The following is a 6316-nucleotide window of genomic DNA, read 5'->3' as shown; positions in this document are numbered from 1 at the left end:
GTCGGTAGGACCTGTCTCATGAACGTGGTCATGTAATGTCTGTCTGGGCCGCTTCATCCAACAATACCGCTGAATCAAAGTATGACATGCTGGTAAGCAGTATGACTATTATCGCCCACAACTCTGGTGTGTTCTACTCGTGCATATAACATCTACGCATAGACCTGGATCGGATGCCACGGTTGGGGAACGCAGTACTTCAAAAAAATTCCTACGATCACGCAAGATATATCTAGGAGATGCATAGCAACGAGAGGGGAGAGTGTGTATACGTACCCTCATAGATCGAAAGCGTAAGCGTTAAGTAACACAGTTGATGTAGTCGAACGTCTTCGCGATCCAACCGATCAAGTACCGAATGCACGGCACCTCCGCGATTTGCACATGTTCATCTCGGTGACGTCCCTCGTACTCTTGATCCAGCTGAGGCCGAGGGTGATTTCCGTCAGCAGGACTGCGTGTTGATGGTGATGATGAAGTTACCGACGCAGAGTTTCGCCTAAGCACTACGACAATATGACTGAGGTGGAAAACTATGGAGGGGGCACCGCACACGGCTAAAGATCAACTTGTGTGTCTATGGGTTGCCCCCTCCCCCGTATATAAAGGAGAGAGGAGGGGAGGGCCGGCCGGCCCCTAGGGCGCGCCCCAAGAGGGGAATCCCTACTCCTAGTAGGAGTAGGTTTCCCTCTTTCCTAGTCCAACTAGGAGAAGAAGGAAGGAGAGGGAGACGGAGAGGGAAAGAGGGGCCGCGCCCCCTCCCCTTGTCCTATTCGGACTCCCCTTGGGGGGCGCCACCTCCTCGCTGCGTCCCTCTCTCTCCCCTAAGGCCCACTAAGGCCCATAACTTCCCGGGGGGTTTCGGTAACCCTCCGGCACTCCGGTTTTATCCGAAACTATCCAGAACACTTACGGTGTCCGAATAACATGGTCCAATATATCAATATTTATGTCTCAACCATTTCGAGACTCCTCGTCATGTCCGTGATCACATCCGGGACTCCGAACAACCTTTGGTACATCAAATCACATAACTCACAATACATATCGTCATCGAACATTAAGCATGCGGACCCTACGGGTTCGAGAACTATGTAGACATGACCGAGACACATCTCCGGTCAATAACCAATAGCGGAACATGGATGCTCATATTGGTTCCTACATATTCTATGAAGATCTCTATCGGTCAAACCGCATAACAACATACGTTGTTCCCTTTGTCATAGGTATGCTACTTTCCCGAGATTCGATCGTCGGTATCATCATACCTAGTTCAATCTCGTCACCGGCAAGTCTCTTTACTCGTTTTGTAATGCATCATCCCATGACTAACTCATTGGTCACATTGCTTGCAAGGCTCATAGTGATGTGCATTACTGAGAGGGCCCAGAGGTACATCTCCGATACACCGAGTGACAAATCCTAATCTCGATCTATGTCAACTCAACAAACACCATCGGAGACACCTGTAGAGCATATTTATAACCACCCAGTTACATTGTGACGTTTGATAGCACACAAAGTGTTCCTCGGTATTCGGGAGTTGCATAATCTCATAGTCATAGGAACATGTATAAGTCATGAAGAAAGCAATAGCAATAAACTAAACGATCATAGTGCTAAGCTAATGGATGGGTCTTGTCCATCACATCATTCTCTAATGATTTGATCCCGTTCATTAAATGACAGCACATGTCCATGGCTAGGAAACTTAACCATCTTTGATTAACGAGCTAGTCAAGTAGAGGAATACTAGGGACACTTTGTTTGTCTATATATTCACACATGTACTAAGTTTCCGGTTAATACAATTTTAGCATGAATAATAAACATTTATCATGATATAAGGAAATATAAATAACAACTTTATTATTCCCTCTAGGGCATATTTGCTCAGTCGTACCCTGTTCTTCAATATGCAGAAGGCACTCTCATCGTCCTCTAGCCAAACGCCGATCAATTGCGGTCTCTAAAAGACCTATTTTTACAATTCTCTAGAGCAACGGGTCTACCCATAAATTTACAAAAGAGCACTTTCGGACAACTTTATTATTTCCTCTAAGGCATATTTGCTTCAGTCGTACCCTGTTCTTCAATATGCAGAAGGCACTCTCATTGTCCTCTAGCCAAACCCCGATCAATTGCGGTCTCTAAAAGACCTACTTTTACAATTCTCTAGAGCAACGGGTCTACCCATAAATTTACAAAAGAGCACTTTCGCACCTATACACGTGGACGACGACCTATCCAAAAACATTGTTGATATCCTTCGTTGTCCTGTTGCTACCTTCCCACAATCTTACCTTACCCGGGGCTTCCTCTCTCTACAAAAAACTGAACCTCTCAAACTTGTTTTTTCATCATTGACAAGGTTGACCACAGGCTTGCTAACTAGAGAGGTCTAATGCTTTCTCTTGTTGGCAGGGCAATCTTGGTTAGAGTGGTGCTTCGGGCACCACCAATTTACATGATGAGTGCTCTTCTATAGCCCACGGGGACGCTGCAAGAGATAGACAAATGTGTTGGGGAACGTAGCAGAATTTTAAAATTTTCTACGCATCACCAAGATCAATCTATGGAGTCATCTAGCAACGAGGGAGAGAGGAGTGCATCTACATACCCTTGTAGATCACGAGCGGAAGCGTTCAAGAGAACGGGGTTGATGGAGTCGTACTCGTCGTGATCCAAATCACCGAAGATCCTAGCGCCGAACGGATGGCACCTCCGCGTTCAACACACGTACGGAGCGAGGACGTCTCCCGCGCCTTGATCCAGCAAGGAGGAGGGAGAGGTTGAGGAAGAGGGCTCCAACAGCAGCACGACGGCGTGGTGGTGGTGAAGCTGCACTACTCCGGCAGGGCTTCGCCAAGCTCTTACGGAGGATGAGAGGTGTTGGGGAGGGGAGGGGCTGCGCCTTGGATGTTGTATGCAGCCCTCCCCTTACCCCTCTATTTATAGGGGAAGGAGGAAGGGGGCCGGCCCCCTCTAGATGAGATCTAGAGGGGGGGCGGCGGCCAAGGGGAGGGGGCTTGCCCCCCAAGCAAGGGGGGCGCCCCCTTTAGGGTTTCCCCCCAACCCTAGGCGCATGGGCCCAAGGGGGTGGGATGCGGCCAGCCCATGTAGGGATGGTTCCCTTTCCTCTACAGCCCATTAGGCCCTCCGAGAGATGTGGCCCCTCCCGGTGGACCCCCGGAACCCCTCTGGTGGCCCCGGTACAATACCGATATGCCCCCGAACCTTTCCGGTGACCGTATGTCAACTTCCTACATATAAATCTTCACCTCCGGACCATTCCGGAACTCCTCGTGACGTCCGGGATCTCATCCGGGACTCCGAACAACATTCGGTAATCACATACAAGTCTTCCTAACAACCCTAGCGTCACCGAACCTTAAGTGTGTAGACCCTACGGGTTCGGGAGACATGCAGACATGACCGAGACGACTCTCCGGTCAATAACCAATAGCTGGATCTAGATACCCATGTTGGCTCCCACATGCTCCACGATGATCTCATCGGATGAACCACGATGTCAAGGATTCAATCAATCCATATACAATTCCCTTTGTCAATCGGTACGTTACTTGCCCGAGACTCGATCGTCGGTATCCCAATACCTTGTTCAGTCTCGTTACCGGCAAGTCACTTTACTCGTACCGTAATGCATGATCCCGTGATCAACCACTTGATCACATTGAGCTCATTATGATGATGCATTACCGAGTGGGCCCAGAGATACCTCTCCGTCATACGGAGTGACAAATCCCAGTCTCGATTCGTGCCAACCCAACAGACACTTTCAGAGATACCTGTAATGTACCTTTATAGTCACCCAGTTACGTTGTGACGTTTGGCACACCCAAGGCACTCCTACGGTATCCGGGAGTTGCACAATCTCATGGTCTAAGGAAATGATACTTGACATTCAGAAAAGCTACAGCAAACGAACTACACGATCTTTGAGCTAAGCTTAGGATTGGGTCTTGTCCATCACATCATTCTCCTAATGATGTGATCCCGTTATCAATGACATCTAATGTCCATAGTCAGGAAACCATGACTATCCTTTGATCAACGAGCTAGTCAACTAGAGGCTCACTAGGGACATGTTGTGGTCTATGTATTCACACACGTATTACGATTTCCGGATAACACAATTATAGCATGAACAATAGACAATTATCAATTATCATGAACAATGAAATATAATAATAACCATTTTATTATTGCCTCTAGGGCATATTTCCAACAAAACGTTGTAGAGAATTTTTGGGATGGGCAGTAAAAATTTACCCGCGGACGGTGTATAGTGGTTTGGGATTTGGTGTGCGCACCTTTCTCTCATGGGGGTCTATGCTTCTCCTCTCTCAAACACATGAACTTATGCTTACTGCTAAGGCATCTTTCCAAGACTCGCGAGAATGACACTAACTCAAACACATCCTACATTGTCTCTAAATATGGCTGATCCACCGCTCGTGACCTTGGGGCTCCAGACAATTCCCACACTCTTATCTAGCTTGACGTAATTAAGGGGCTGGACTTATTCCGTTCCATCACTACGATTAAGCTTGGGAATGGTATCACCACCTCCTTCCGGTATGACCTATGGCTTTCGAACTCTATCACTACCTTGGTGCAACAATTTCCAACTCTTCTTTCTCACTCCGACATGCAACATGCTTTAGTTCCCTGGGTGCATGCTAACCCCAACCTCAACCTTAACCTTACCAATAGACTCTCTCACGTCATTGGATGTGAACTAATTGCTATGCACATTACTATGGTCTCGGTTAACTTGAACTTGCGGGTTGCTGATAAAAGAGTTACTATGCAGGGGGCAAATCTCTAAGCACCAAGCTAGCATACAGAGCCGTCTAGAGTTTGCAGCCGCCTGATCGAATAGTCATTGCTATCTGGAAAAACTACGTGCCAAACAAATGCAGAATTTTCATTTGGCTGGCACACAAGGACCGTCTGGACACCAATGAGAGGCACTTCCGTCGGACTATTGCTATTACATGCCTTCTTTGCAACCAACACGAGAACATCAATCATCTTCTATTCAATTGCCAACTACTAAAACCCTTTTGTGATGAGCTAGGCAGCTTACATGATGGCACCCCTCAAAATCTCCAACATTTGTGGCATGAGTCTATGTTTAAGAAAATTCGATCAATGGTGATCATTTGGAATATTTGGAAACGAAGAAATGAAAATTGTTTTAAAGGCATGCGAATTAATGGCCTACGAACATTGCTAGAGCCGCGCCTGATGATCTGCAATTGTGGGCCGACCGATGCAAAAATACTCAGAAGCAGATCCTGCTCCGTGACTAGGGTATAAATGTTATTCCACTTAGCCGCGAGATTGTAATGTAATGGCTAATTACCCCCCCCCCCCCTTATGCAACTCTAATTCATCGCTGTATTGATCGGATTGAATGGGTAATAAAGTGGTTTAGGTCGGCATAAGCCCGCCGTTGGTGCATAAAAAACATTCATTGCCTTGGACTTCTTATAGGGAATTGAATAGGAGGTCGGAGCTCATGTTTGGTAACTCCCACGCATGGAGAAAAACACTCATTGTGTTGGACTTCTTAAAGGAAATTGAATGTGAGATTGGAACTCATGTCTAGAAACCTCCAATTCTTGGGGAAAAGGGGGTTCCTAAATTCCTAAATCATTTTATGGTATGTTCCTACTGTCCAAATGGCATCCATGGGAAATTCCTATGCAATCTCAGTTATATGCAATTATATTTGTTTTAACGTAGGTCTAAAGGGAACTCTAGTTATTCAAATCCAAGATATAACACTACAATAGTTTCATTAACTCTAATCATTCTAAGATACGACACCAAATTAGTTTCCCTAGCTCCAACCATTCTAAGATACAACACCAAATTAGTTTCCCTAGCTACAATCATTCTAAGATACAATCATACAACACCAAATTAGTTTCACTAGATTCATCATAGAATGTATATTTCATACTATGTATATTTGATGTTGTATATATTAGAATATGTTCTATATATTGGGTCAAACTTAAAGAAGTTTGACTGAGCGCAAGGCTATAACTTCAAGTAATCTAGAACAGAGAGAGTATTTTGTATTTATTTCATACATGATGTTGGAGCTATGTATGTCTAGTGTGCGCGTGCAATGTATAATGTTCAGTGCAGAACTATTTTTAGCCTAAAGTAATTTGTGTTTTCTTCCAATCGTTTCTAGTAGAAAATAATTTGTACTATTTTCTTTCAGCAGATTCCACTCAAACAATATACCTTTTGAGGACTAGATATAGAGCCA

The sequence above is a fragment of the Triticum urartu genome, chromosome 2, assembly GCF_003073215.2.
Source record: "Triticum urartu cultivar G1812 chromosome 2, Tu2.1, whole genome shotgun sequence".
NCBI classification, from domain to species: domain Eukaryota; kingdom Viridiplantae; phylum Streptophyta; class Magnoliopsida; order Poales; family Poaceae; genus Triticum; species Triticum urartu.
Note: the sequence above shows the minus strand (reverse complement) of the source record.